At 41.0% G+C, this 15,286-nt stretch overlaps 1 protein-coding gene across 7 annotated transcripts in view; it reads right to left on the bottom strand.

The window, feature by feature from the left end:
* The window catches only part of nrxn2b (neurexin 2b), a 537,859-nt gene extending 523,381 nt beyond the window's left edge, over positions 1 to 14,478 (bottom strand). For 5 of the 7 annotated variants that reach the window (XM_073836528.1, XM_073836525.1, XM_073836526.1 and 2 more), the window contains exon 1: positions 14,226 to 14,477. The gene's annotated coding sequence lies outside the window, so the exon portion shown is untranslated. Of the gene's footprint in view, positions 1 to 14,225 lie in introns of all 7 variants that reach the window. The other 2 variants (XM_073836530.1, XM_073836529.1) reach the window with 1 other exon arrangement.
* Between the last annotated feature and the right edge of the window lie 808 nt (positions 14,479 to 15,286).

Genomic DNA, 15,286 nt, shown 5'->3' on the forward strand with positions numbered 1-15,286 from the left:
AAATACTGTACAGTCACAGGAAAAAACACTCTCAAACACACACACACACACACACACACACAACAAATACTGAAACAGATACAAAACCACATTTCCTCGACAATATTTAATTTCTATCAGTTACACTGATGGCCGTTTCTTGAGTAAGTGGGAGAACAAACTCATATAAAGAACTAATATAAGGAGATAAACTGATCAATGAGCAATTCAATTCAGTTCCATCACAGGAAGAGGAGCAGAAGTGAACGAGAGCTCTGCACGGCTACCAAAGGCTCCTGCCAAAATATAACAACATTAAATTGGATGCTATTGCATTTTAATTAGTTTTAGCCCGTCTGCGAAAAGCTTCCTGGCAGAAAAACACCTTGAGTAGCCAAAGGTTCCCTTCAGAGTCATTTACTCATACAATGAATGTTCCCAAGAAACTCACCTTTAAAGCTACAATCCTGATCAAACACAACACTTCATAATCAAAATTATTAACTTCAGCTACTATACATACATCCAGCTTCACAAAAATACATTTAATCACATGAACCGTACACGAACAGCAGATCTGGTCAATCGTCACCAAATGTAAACTATCCCAGTTAATATGTTAAGAGGTTAATTGGTTCAGCAGATACGCCACAAGACCATCTGATCCTATGGAAGACGTCAAGAACTCATCATGTGGCCTGAGGACAGCAACAAACTAAAAGTCCCAAGCCAAAGGTCAATGAATCCCCTGCTAGTTAAAAGAAAAAGGCAAAACAATCGATCCGCATCAGTATTACCAGCCCTCACTGTTTTATAATCCTCACTGTTTGGGATTTACATATTGAAATGGAATATTGATTCATATGTGTAGTTTACTTGCTGGCCATACAAAAACTCACACACACAACACACACACACACACACACACACACACACACACACACACACACACACACACACACACACACACACACACACACACACACACACACACAACACACACACACACACACACACACACACACACACACACACACACACACACACAGAAAGTCAGGGGGTAAAGCTAATTTCTCATGATTTCTGCTGGTCAATTCTGCTAAATGAGTTTTTTGGTCATTAAAATGACACCAGAGGCTCAGAGAGCAATGAACTGTGGGTAATACATCAGCAAAGCCAAGAAGGCAATGACAGGAAATTAGCAAGTAAAAGAGGTCACAGGGAAACGCTGAAAAGGCTTATTGAACTAGCATGCCGTTAAATCTATCCATGTGCAAAAATAATAATTATAATTACTCCTGCTAATACTTATAATTAAGTGTACACTGGAGATGAAGTCATAGATGTTAATTAAAACAAAGAACAAGCAGTAATCTGAGCGGTTGAGACGAAGAGAGAAGCGAGTCACTGTGTAAAGACAGTCAGCAAGCCAAGAGTCTGAGTATTGAGTTAACCTCCTCCTACAGGGTCACGACTGACAAAACCAGATCCATTACATATAGAAAAGCCAAGCCACGCTTCACGTTATCCTGAGCTGAAGGTAACTGACTGACAGCAACAAACACAGTCATACAGATCTACATAAAGAGGAGCGGAAGGCTGAAAAGCACAAGTGCAGCACGTCTTTTGTCAAACGTCCATCACTAATGGAGTGTGAGAGTGAATCCAGCACCTGCTCAGAGCTTCGGCAAACAAACGATAGCCCCTCATGAACCAGCGACTGATTAGCATAATGAGATGCTGAAGAAACATCATTAAGCTCAGAGATAAGCATTCAGCATCACCATATGTGTATATATATATATATATATATATATATATATATATATATATATATATATATATATTATATGTATATGTGATCATTATGTCGTTCATTACAAACAACATTATAATATATAATAATTTAAATGCTATGTCCATAACACGTGCTTGAAACGAAACTGAAACTCAACCACATAGTGGGCTTGCAAACCTCTCATTCGGCATGAACCGTTTCCATGAGAATGGAATCTTAGACGAGGTGTAACATTTGGTTGCTAAACTATAAAGCTACTTATTATGTAAAGAAGGCTTGTACTTTTATCATGTCTGAATATCTACTAACAGCACCTTTCACATATGCAAAAAAGTGTTTGGAAAAACAACACTTGAATGAATGAATGACAAAATGCTCAAGCACAGACCAATGAGACACTGTGTGCATGTGTGTGTACTCGCTTTCACTTAATATTTATGTCTGTATATAAATAAAAGAGACCAAAATATACATAAGCAGAGAGTTTACAGCCTTTAAAATAATGTCAGATCTACAGCAGGACCAATGCCACACACACACACACACACACACACACACACACACACACACACTGCAAGCTACATCTAATCAAGAATGACATTTGACTCAGCATGTTGTCAGTGTGTTTGTGCGTGCGTGTATGCGTGTGTTCGTTCATCAGGACTCCCTGAGAGGAAATGACCTTGTCCCCAAATGCCAAAAACAAAGACGTCTCCATTTTTCTTATTCTCTGTAGAGCAGGAGCTTCATTATGTGCCGCTGCTGCATATGCTGCTTTTTCTCTCAGGTCTCGTGTCAATCTCACACATCAGTGAAAAACTCACACTCACAATTTGATTGGCACAGATTCAACATGCTTCAGTGTGAAAAAACACATGAATAAAAGAGACGTGCAGGGATGATGATGATGATGATGTCATTATTGAAATGAGTTTGTCTGTTATTCCAACACTGCTCAACTGTCTGCATAACACGCTGTTTTTTTTCTTGTTTACACTTGGCCGAACATGTAATCAGTCAGCACTGGTATTATAAAAAATAATCATCTCAGCGCTGCCATCTTTTACATGCACGCAGACGAGACTCTGACTGCTTTCAGCCCAGCATGATATTCTGAGCTGAAATCACAGGCTGTCAGATGAGAGTTAAAAACAAACCAGGACATCAAATTACAACCTCCAGCGAACAAATCATCATTCTGTCCTGAAGATAGACAGACACAGAAGTACTGATCTGGTGACGTCAATGACAGATGATGAACATGTGATCTGTGTGTTTCTGTGGTCAGCAAATGAAAATGCCAAGAAATGTTCTTGACTTGTCACTCCTCAAGTCCTTGAGCACAGTCAAGGTCATCGGTTTAAATCCCAGACAACACAGATACTTTAAAATAATGTACACCCTGGGCTTTAATTTATTCGTTTAGCAGAGGCTTTCATCCAAAGTGACAAAAAGAACATCATAAGCAACCTGTTATAACCTGAATCACTTTGGTTAAAAGCATCTGCCAAACACATATAAAATGTGTTTTTCTGAAATACCTGGAATATCTTCTAACACCCACATTCATGATTAAAGACAGATTAGATCCACTTAATTATAAAGAAATCCTGGGAAGCTTGCACTTGCTTCTGGAGAACACATCAGACTGATTCTAACCAACTGATCAGACAATGCTTTGAGTGTATTGACAGCTCACACAAATACACATATAAGCATTTGAAATCAACACTTTGATAAACAAAAACTATAAAAGAAAAAACATAACTATGACTAAAAACAGGATCTGTGCAAAAATACACATATACCACCTGTCCAAATTACACAGAATATCATAAAGTAGAATACATAACTTCAGTGTCTTTATTATTAGTGGTACATGGCCACAAAAAGAGGGGAGCGTTAACCAAAGAATGATGCAATTATGAATAAGCACACACATGAACAGCATTCGTAGATGTTTTTATAAATATTTTATTATTTGATCTTCTCTGTTAAGGTCTATTTTTGTAATTATGTCAAATATACAACTAAGCAACTTACTTTTTACTTAGTCGGGCTAATAAAGCAAATTTGAATTGAACAGGGAGAGAGAAAGATAAGAGCAACCGGACGTCACAGACTGAACACACAGTACAGCTGTCCATGGTGCTGAAAATGTCTGTGGTACTGATGTTGTCTGTGATACTGATGCTGTCCATGGTGCTGAAACTGTCTGCGATGCTGAAATCGGCTTCATGAGCAACGAAGCACTAAGCCCTTTGAAAACTCACGTGTACCATCTAAATGCAATATTTTCTCTCTTTTACTCAAAACACACACACCCACACCCACAGAAACAGCCTTAGCAGCAGGTAACCAGAACAAAGTGGCCAATGTCTAGAACAGCAGATTGCAGAGAAAATAACAGCAGACCAATAATCCAAGAACAGTTTGATGGAGGAGTCTGACCTTTCCACAAAAGCACCAGATCTGATGAAGTGAGAGAGAGACAGACAGACAGACAGGTTGGTCTCTGAGACATAACACGTCAAAGACGACGGCAGCAGCTGCAGCACAGACATACAAACAAATGTCCTTGATTTTCATACAAGTTTCCACACAGACACATGCACAGACTCTAGTAGTGTGTATCTGGAGTGTGTCTGTGTCACACAGATCCCTGCTGTTTCTCTTTCAGTACATAAAGTGAAACATTCATTAATATCATTTAACAAGACTGAAAGAATGTCACATTTATTTCTTCAGCTAGAACCTAATAGAGCTACAGAGTCATCTATCTCTGTCTGTCTGTCTGTCTGTCTGTCTGTCTGTCTGTCTGTCTGTTTTTTTCAGGTGCAGTTAAAGTGTGTGTAGTGCCTCATCAAGGAAAAGGAGAAACACTGAGAATCAGCTGCCAAAACAACAGTATGAGAGAGAAATGAATTACAGCAACAGAGATGAAACAGAGGAAACGGGAATGAGTGAGAGACGAAGAGAAGAACATGCTGAGCGAAGAAATGCTCAGAGCCACAACAAGAACAAAGACTGGACTGACAGAGACATGCATACACACACACACATACTCAAACACACACTAACCAGCACCTAATGTCAACTTTCACCTCCTCAGAGAAACAGAGAGACGGGTACAGAGATGGATCAGAGAAAACGGCCGTCACACAGAATCTGAATACACAGGACGAGGAGGACCGTTTTGGAAGATCAAACCCTGATCCTACAACAATACTACAGCAAACGGGATCCCAACCCGACTCCACGACTGGCTATGAGAAAAACTACATATTTGGACAGAAATTTCAGCAAAATGGTGCAAATATTAAGGAGTAACTCTGGTGAGGTACAGATCGAGGCTAACACATTTTTATTTGTGATTCAATGGCAGATGAGAGGGGATTCAGCGCATGGTTGGGTTAGGGTTTCAGCGTTCCACAACAGTCAACTACATAGATCACAGATTTACATCTGTTCTCTTTGAAAGCATTAGATCACAGTCAAAACACTGTCTAAAGAGGAAAGATATACTAACATACACAGATGACCCAGCAAACTGAACAAGATTAGAAATAATTACAGATGGGTCTAATAAAGTGCTGAAAAATACTGGCCGCAACCGAAAAACATTAGATCCCAACTTTCAAATGACTTGCCCTTCAGAAAGTTAGATGACAACAAAACTTATTTTTTTAGTTAAAGGAAGAGAGTGTATTTTACTACCGGCCTGATGCCTGCATGCTTTGGTAATAATGTCTGACATGCCAATGAAGTACATTTGAGAAGAAAATAAGAATGAGAGAGAGAGAGAAAGGGTCAATGGTGTCAATGTCACAGAGACGTAATGAAGGAACGCTGGATGAACAAACTGAACAGATCAATCGGGCAGAAATCAGGACAGCCCAGACACGATCAACAGTTTCTATTGTGCCACAGAAATAGGCGTCCTTTACAATTGCCTCCTCTCTCTGAATGAGGTCCAGAGGTGCAGCGATGCCCAGCCTGAATCCTGTGTGTGTGGGTGTGAGAGAGAGAGAGAGTGACAGACAGAGGTAAACTGGGAGCTGTTGAGATAAGAGTGCTGAAGCGAACTCACATTTACACACAGAGAAATGAAGAGAAGCGCTGAATCAGCAGCAGCACTGCAGATACACACAAACTAACTAGTCTTTCTTTCTGCACGTTCTCCTGACTGATGCTGTGGGTCACTCCTCTGGTTTATTGCTTCTTTTATTATTGTAGGTCACATTCATAAACTGCTTTGGATGACCTCCAAATAAACACATGTACTTAAACTAAGGCTGCACAATTTGTACAAAACATTATGTTTATGATAGGCATTATTAATTGTGAAAAGCTTTGATTGCAGTCCGTTCCATTTAGATCAACTTATCTTGTTTCAAAGGCTGCATGTTGAGTGCTTTAATGAAATGACCAATCACAAGTCTTTACAGGGGTCCTGAAATGGACGATCAAATCATATTACAGGTTACTCTACAATAAAAACATACCACAAGCTTCACACCTCTCCAGGTTAAAATTAGTTTTTGAGGATGATTTTCCTCTAGATGCCTATTTACACACGTATGTAACTCAAGGAAATGGACACTTAACAAGAGTGATACTGTTGTCGAGTAAAACAGTCTAACGGTGTTCTGTCCCTATATACAGAAATACCAAGACAAACCTCCTAAAACTCCATATACAATTAAAAAAGCATAGATTAAGTTTTTTTAAAGATGTGCCTCAGCAAATGAACAAAAATGTTTTCTCTTTTCTTCATCTCAACACGCATCCATGTCCCTAAATATCAATTAATTATAGTAAGCCTATAGTAAGCCTACAGTTACAATAACAGTTCTAGAACTAAATAAAGGTAATATTTTCAGATAGTTATTCTCTTTTGCCTCAGGCTCAAACACATTCGGCTCTGTCTCGAACATCAAGCACACGTCACACATGCTGTGAGTGAAAACAGTGATGAAGTTCAGCAATCACAGCAGTGGACGTTTACTTGTGCTTGTGAAAAAGAAGACGCCACCTAAAATAGCTAAGCTAAGCTAACCTTTATAAACATCAAATCAAATCAAATCACTTTTATTGTCACATCACCACAGCACCTGTGCCTAGGTGAGTGAAAGTGGACAATTTACATATACATACCAAACAGACAGTTACATACCTTACAGGATTATACAGAGTGACAATATGCAATATATACATACATACATACATACATAGTACACACAGTGTACTATTAGACATATTTACAGTTAGCAATACAGTGCAAGTTGTGCTGTATTTTCAAGAAATGTGCAAAAGTAGTATTATATGAAATTGGGCAGAAGAGAGATTGGGGAGGATAGCACATAGTGCAAAGATTTCAGTGCAATTATGAACATATATTATTCATGTTATGAATGTGCAAATAGATCAGAGTGTGATGCTACAGGTGGTTTGTATGGCCCACTCACCTGTGTGTAGCACACTCAGATTCCACTAAGGAAGATTGTCAACAGTGCAAAGGTGCAGTGGATTATGTATAGATTGGATATGCAAGGACATGGATGTGTATTCGATGGTTTACAGTGTAACAGATATATTATTGTATTAAGTGCAATGTGTGCATAGAGTCCAGTGATAAAGGGCAGTGCATGGCATATGATGTAGTGGGAGTGTGCTGCTAGATGTGTTAGTTCTGATTGTTCATTAGCCTGGTAGCCGTGGGGAAAAAGCTATATCTTAGTCGGCTAGTGTGGGATCGGATGCTGCGGAGGCGTCTTCCTGAGGGCAGCAGAGAGAGCAGTCTGTGGGACAGGTGGCTGGAGTCACTGATGATCCTTACACACCGCCTGGTATAGATATCCTGGAGGGAGGGAAGCTCACCTCCAACAATGTGGCGGGCAGTTCGCACAACCCTTTGCAGAGCTTTGCGGTTGCCAGCAGTGCTGTTCCCAAACCAGGCAGTGATGCAGCCAGTCAGGATGCTCTCCACAGTGCAGGTGTAGAATGTTCTGAGGATGCTGGGGCTCATTCCAGACTTCCTCATACGTCTCAAGAAGAAGAGGCGTTGGTGTGTCTTCTTCAGCACTGCATCTGTGTGAGCGGACCATGTGAGATCCTCACTGATGTGAACACAGAGGAACTTAAAGCTGTTAACCCGTTCCACAGGTGTCTCGTTGATGGTGATGGGTGTGTATTCTCTGCTCTGTCTCCTGAAATCCACCACCAGCTCCTTAGTCTTATCGATGTTGAGTGAGAGGTGGTTCTCCTGACACCATTTGGTCAGGGTGCTCACCTCCTCTCTGTAGGTAGTCTCATCATTGTCAGTGATCAGTCCTATCACCGTTGTGTCGTCAGCAAATTTGACGATGACGTTGGAGCTGTGTGTGGCTGTACAGTCATGTGTGTACAGGGAGTACAGGAGTGGGCTGAGAACGCAGCCCTGAGGAGCACCAGTGTTGAGGGTCAACTTAGATGAAGCGTTGCTGCCTATTCTGACCACCTGATTTCTGCCTGTCAGGAAGTCCATGATCCAGCTGCACAGAGATCTGTTTAGACCTAGAGCCTGTAGCTTTGCGACAAGTGTGGCAGGCACTATGGTGTTAAATGCTGAGCTATAGTCCACAAACAGCAGTCTCACATAGGTGTTTTTATTTTCCAGGTGGGAGAGAGCAGTGTGTAGGGTGAAAGCAATAGCATCGTCTGTGGAACGGTTGCTATGATAAGCAAATTGTAGCGGGTCTAGTGATGCAGGCAGCACAGAGCAGATGTAGTCTCTGATGAGTCTTTCAAAACACTTGCTGAAGATGGGTGTCAGAGCAATGGGCCTCCAGTCATTCAAGCATGTGATTTTATTTTTCTTGGGTATGGGCACGATGGTGGATTTTTTAAAATACGAGGGAACGAGGGAAACATAATGTAAATATCATGCATTTTATGATCCCATCACAAGAGTTTGGCTTACCATGAGCTCAGTGACCACCTGCAAAATAAGGTTCAGTTTTACTCAAAGCAGCAACCTTCATCTCACTGTAAACCCAGAGGAAGCATCTGCCAACAGAATAAAAAATACAAAGGCAAATACCTTTCAACTCTTCAGGTTTAATGCTGATGTAACGCTTTAACCCTACGTGTTCAGTTCAGAATAAACCATTCAGTAACGCTCTGATGTCTATGAGATCTTAATCACTTCACTGTCTGTGCTCCTGTGAACATGGAGAAATTTCCACATCATTTCATTCAGTCACCCTGGATTGATTTTTAAGATTCTCCTTAAATGAAATGGAAGGAATTCACTTTCAACTCTAGGTGCAGTCGGCATGTGAAATTCCTCTTAAGTGAAAGAAACTCTCAGGAAACGAGATCAGAGCAGTTCAGAACGATCCACCTGCTGTTATTTCAACCCAATCTTCCCGAGCTGCCGTGGCACGATTATTTAAATTAAACCGTTCGAGTTCTCTGGCTACCATTATTAAAATCACGGTTCTTTGCTATTTCATTCAAAGGTTTTGTTTCTCTCCAATCTTGAGCAGCAATTGCTCAGCCGTGACCATAAAAACCAAGAAGAACCAAAATATATGTTTGTCTTAGTTATTCTCTTATGGATGCTGTCATCATTTACTCAGCCTCACTTCATTCCAAACCTCTATGATTTTCTTCTTTTTCTATGAAAGACTGAGAGCGCTGCTCGCTCTTCTAAGCAATTACAGTGAAAAATGGACACTGAAGCTATCATGCAAAAGCAATATAAAAGTAACATAACATATGACTCTGAAGTTACACAAGCCCAAATGATAATCTCAACATTGGCCAAAACTCCCTGTGTGTTCATGAGACTTCACATGAGAAGAAGGCTTCAGTTGACCTTGCATGGAAAAGAGTGACATTTTCTTCTTTTGATTTTCATGGCAAGGAAAGTGATTACGATATAAAACAACATGGGGATGAGTAAATGATGACAGAATATTCATTTCTGGTTGAACGAATTCTTTAGCGTTTTCCTTTCATGTTTGTAGGCCTTGTGTAAATCTTCCCTAAGCACATTAGGCCTCTTAAGAAGAAAACAGCCTTAGTTTTTACCAAAATGCAAAATGTCACTAGACCATCTCATCAAATGCATCTGAAGTCTCGCCACGTACCGCTAATCAGCGTCAATGATGATCTGGATGATGTAAATGGAGGAGGATCTGCTCACTTTAACATTCAGCTCGTCTTAGAGACACTTCTGATCGCTACGCTTTCGTTACCTCTTTTAAAGATCTCTTTACCCGAGCGGCAAGTGAGCGAGAAATGATGAGGATCTCAGGTTGACTGGTTAGAGGAGAAGGATTATAGTCAGATTAGATCCGCTGCTAACAGGCGGCAGCGAACTCTGGGAGTCGGGGTCGAGCCGCTGTCACGGCAGGTGAGGAGGTCACGTCTGGAGCATCACGGCTCCTTCAGCTGAGCTCTAGATCAGTGTTCAAAGACAAAAAGAGCTTTTTAAGATGATCTCCCACTTTAAAGAGCACAAAGAGCTGACAGGAACTAAACTAACAGTTAAAGGTTCAGAGGAACGTTAAAACACAGCTGTGTCAAATACAGTACGCTCACACAGAGCGGTATGTACCATACAACAAATCTCAACTGCTTTATTGTTTATATCGTAACATAACTTAACCACATTATTACCCATCTCAAATTCGGTAAGGAATAAAGATATTCTAATCGTTAAAATCATGATTTTCTGGAAAACTGCTTTGAAACAATGTGTGACTTCACCAGTAAATTTGACTTGACAAACACATAAAAGATCCTGCAGAGATCTGGCCGGTAAAGAATAGGATCTTAATTAGGCCAAAAGCATTTTCCCAACATCCCAACATGAATCCATTCAGACATCTGACAGACGTCTGCCAGATGAAGCTTCAGCACATCTAAGGAAAAGACCTTCAGCATTCCCTCACAACCACACAAAAACTATTAGTTAAACATAAGGAAAATGCATTTAACCACCAGCTTATGGTTTGGAAAGAGGCCTACTCAGATCTGAAAGGTTGTGAATCTCTTCTACTTCACTGCAACCATTTTTGCATTTACAAGCGATAATCCAATTACATCACCTTATTACGTGTGCAAGCATTATTTCCAGTCCAATTTACTTGTTTTCACACACAGTTTTAAAGTAGCTTTACAGAAAACAGTGACTTATAAACCCCAGGGTTCAAGGCAGAAGATTGAGCAGCGAAAGAAAAATCTGAGATGTTTAATGACAATGAAAAAATGAATCAAATGCATATATATGTCATCTTATTAGGGGCCAAGCACCGAAGGTGTGTAGGCACCTATTGTATCCGTTGGCATTCTTATTCTTCTTCTTCCGTTTCTTCCGCCGCAAGTCTATGGCAGCCCATAGAACCGCTTGCGGGAAAGTTGTATAATTTTGCACACTGATGGAGGACAGTCCCAACATTAACCATAGCAAGTTTGATGTCTCTAACTGAAACTCTGTAGCGCCACCACTTGTCCGAAATTTCACTTTCTTTTTGCTAATAACTTTTGAACCATAAGCCACAAAATCAAAATTCTTTTTTTTCTCTGAATCCTTGGGTCATGCCGAGTCGAATGAACACCAAAATTCAAAAATCGTAAGGTTTAGTTTTTTTTCTATAATTTATTGTTTGTAAAACCTACTTTTTCGAACTCGTCCTAGACGGTTTGTCTGATTGTCACCAAAATTGGCTCAGATCATCTTCAGACCATGTTGGCAAAAAGTTATGGAATTCAAGTTGATTGGACAAACCGTTCTCGAATAACGTGCTAATTAATTCTACGAAAAGCGTGCAAAAATGAATGTGAGGCCATATCTCCGCAACGGTTTGTCGTATTGAGACCAAACTTGGTGTGTGTTATAATATGCATGACCTGAGTCAACCTGCAGTGTTTCGTCACAGTGCCACCTAGTGGTCAGGAGATATGAATTTTTGCTTATAACTTCTCAGTGCTTTGCCAAAAAATCTCAAAGCTCATCCCGTTAGATTCGGAGGAGCATGCCAAGTCCAACCATATCCAATTTTCCCATGTCAGCCATTTTGGGTGTCGGCCATTTTGAATTTAGCTTTAAAATGCTGCATCTTGAGAACGGATTAGCGTATCGTTTCGACATTAATTACAAAAATGTTCGGCACTATGCCCTGAATATACATAAAACATTTGGGGCCAGCGCCACCTTCTGGTCAAAAGTTATAACGAAATTTCGAAAAATGCTAATAACTTATGTGAAAAATGGCTTATTGTAATTATTGCAATTGATCTCAAAGTATTCCTTGGGTCAGGCCGAGAACAATGATACCAATTTTGCCAATTTTGGCCGAACTTCCTGTCCGCCATTTCGATGAATGTAGAAATCCTACTTTTTCGAACTCCTCCTAGACCGTTTGTCGGATTTTCACCAAATTTGACTCGGATCATCTTCAGACCATGCTGACAAAAAGTTATGGATTTTGTGTCGATATTCAAAACCGTTTTCATTTAACGCATCAACGAATTTGCTGAAAAGATGCCAAAGCGCATCTGAAGCTGTATCTCTGCAAAGCTTTGAGATATTTGCACCAAATTTTGTATGTGGCATTATCACCTCACACTGATTACACCACATCAATTTGGTAACAGCGCCACCTATTGGTCAAGAGTAATAAGCCATTCATTAACTATCAATTATAAATTGTCCAAAAATGCTTATAACTGTAGACAGCATTAGCCTATTGTAATGAAATTAGTCTCAAAATATTCCTTGGGACATGCCGACAACATAGATACCAAATATGCTACAGTTGGTCAAACTTCCTGTCCGCCATTTTGATTTATGTTGAAAATCTACTTTTTCGAACTAGTCCAAGACCGTTAGTCCGATTTTCACCAAAATCGAGTCAGATCATCTTCAGACTGTGCTGACAAAAAGTTAAGGATTTCATGTTGATAAATGAAACCGTTTTCGTACAGCGCCTCTACAAATTTTAGGCTTGATGCCAAAATGATTCTGAAGCTTTATCTCTGCAAAGCTTTGACATAAAGACACCAAACTTTGAGTGTGCCTTTGTCACCTCACACTAAACACACCACATCGATTTGATAACAGCGCCACCTGTTGGTCAAACCTAATAAGCCATTAAATCGTATCAGTAGGCGTTCTACATCATTTTTCTGTCGTTTTGACTAAAATCATCCTAAAATGGCTTCTTTTTACTTATTGTTGCAGTTGGTCTGCTGTTCCTGCCATCCTTAGCTCCTCATTTTCCCCTTTGAATGCTTGGCCCCGTAATTGCTGCTTGCAGCTATATTTTAAAACATATTATCATAAACTAGAAATGTTTGTGTTTGTGAGTAACGCTGCAGTGTGCTGAAGCTTGGTGTTTCCTCAGATGTGTTTGGTGCTGCTAAACCTCAGAAAACTCGGGGTCACCCAGACGCTTACAGAAGCGGATCAGCCTGGCACACACACACTGCAGCTCTGAACACGGTCATTAATAACCTACTGATCAATCACACGGTCAATATATCATTTGCATACTAATAACACGCCATGGGAAACCACAAAGCAAGAGTATCTGAGTGAGAGTGTGTGTGTGTGTGTGTGTGTGTGTGTGTGTCTCTCTGCGGGTTGTTCAGAGAGGTTGTCTATCGCACCCCAGCGGAGGAGCTGCGCGCGCTGAAATCATCCTCACTACACATGAACTCATGAACTCAATGTGAAATCAGACAGAACGGGCCAGTCCTTTGATTTCAGCCCATTTAAATGAAAATAAAACAGGCAAGAGAGCACAAGAAACAACACAAGAAAGACTGTCAACGCCTACAATCACACACCACTTAGTTCGTTTGTGTCTATCGTGTGTGTGTGTGTGTGTGTGTGTGTGTGTGTGTGTCAGACGTAACAGTCTAGAGATCGGGGAAAGAAATATAGTGTTTAATAATGTCTCGACACTACGGCAGCTGCTGAACTAGCATGTCAAATGTGTGCGGAGACACATGAGTGATCGATGCTCTGATCATTAGAGTCTCTTCAGCGAACATTCATCAATCACAGTCACTTCCCTTCACACGCATCCTCCGATTCTCTCCTTTAACCAGCATCATGTTTCCAGACCCCGAAACACTGGAGACTTTAAGAAATCAAACCTGACATGATCCGAAACAAGAGATCACCTCACACACACACACACACACACACACACACACACACACACACACACACACACACACACAGAAAGAGAGAGAGAGAGAGAGAGAACACACGGGTTCGCGTTCATATTGGAGATCAGACTGACGTACGCTCTTTAGCAGCTCATGTGTGTAAAATTGGACATCGTCATGATGCTGATCAGAGACACCCAAGAACGAGTACACACACACACACACACACACACACACACACACACAGAGAGAGAGAGAGTGTGATCAATCAGCTGTTTACCTTCGCAATGCTCTCCCTGCGTCTCCGTCTCTCCTTCTTCCCAAATTCCTGCGCTTTTCTCTGGAATCTCAGTACGAAATAATGTCCAGTATCCGTCAGAGCCCAACGCGTCTCGATGGGAGCTGCTGAGCGCCGCGTCACCTGCGTCCTCACATCAGCAGCGCGCTCGAACCCGCCCACAGAGACACGCCCCGCGCCGCGGGCGGAGCCGAGCTGCAGTCAGAACGACGCGACGCGCGGTACAGATCCTGTAGATCCGCGTTCCTTTCCAGAAAGAAGCGTTAGAAACACCCCTCACTGAAAGGAGAGTTTAGCGCTGACAAACGACGCGTTTAGATCCTCCGCCAGGTTCCGCCTACAGTCCATATTGAGCCGTTTCAACTCAAACGAGCTGCTGGACCGAGTGCAAACGAGCGCACGTCATCAAATCATCAGCTGCCGCCAAATACAAATTTGACATCACTGCACACTATAACACATCACTGAAGTAAACCTCACTGTACCGCAAACGTTACTATACTGCCACACAGAAGTGATGACTTACTTGAAGAGCTGGAACGGTTCTGGTGTTACTGAAGCAAACATTAACATTCGCGTGCATTCCTGAACACACCCACTTAAATGCTGCAAGCTTTATGTTTTAATTAATCTGAGCGCGTTTTTGCTTTAATAAACGTAAGACGCAGGGCAGTGGGATGAGGAAAAACGCGAAGTGTAAGGACGCGATTTATAAACGTAAAAAAAAAAAAAAAAACAGTGCAAAGATCAAAAAAGACGTTCGTCTAGCGCATGTTTAAATAAAACAAAAGAAATCAGAGCAGTGGAATGGCGTGTGTACGGTGCCTGGGAAGGGACGGGATCGGTTCGGTTGAATGACACTCTAATTACATAAAACATACTAATTTATGGCCACCTTCTGGCGAAGACCTATAGAAATAGAGTAACAGAGTCAAAATATTTTGGGCGCCATTTTCAGGCATTTACAAAACATAATACAGAATGTTAAATGGGGTAAATACATGAAATCCGTGGAAAATAAATATAGATCAATACATAGCCTA

Source organism: Garra rufa, chromosome 3, assembly GCF_049309525.1.
Source record: "Garra rufa chromosome 3, GarRuf1.0, whole genome shotgun sequence".
NCBI classification, from domain to species: Eukaryota; Metazoa; Chordata; class Actinopteri; order Cypriniformes; family Cyprinidae; genus Garra; species Garra rufa.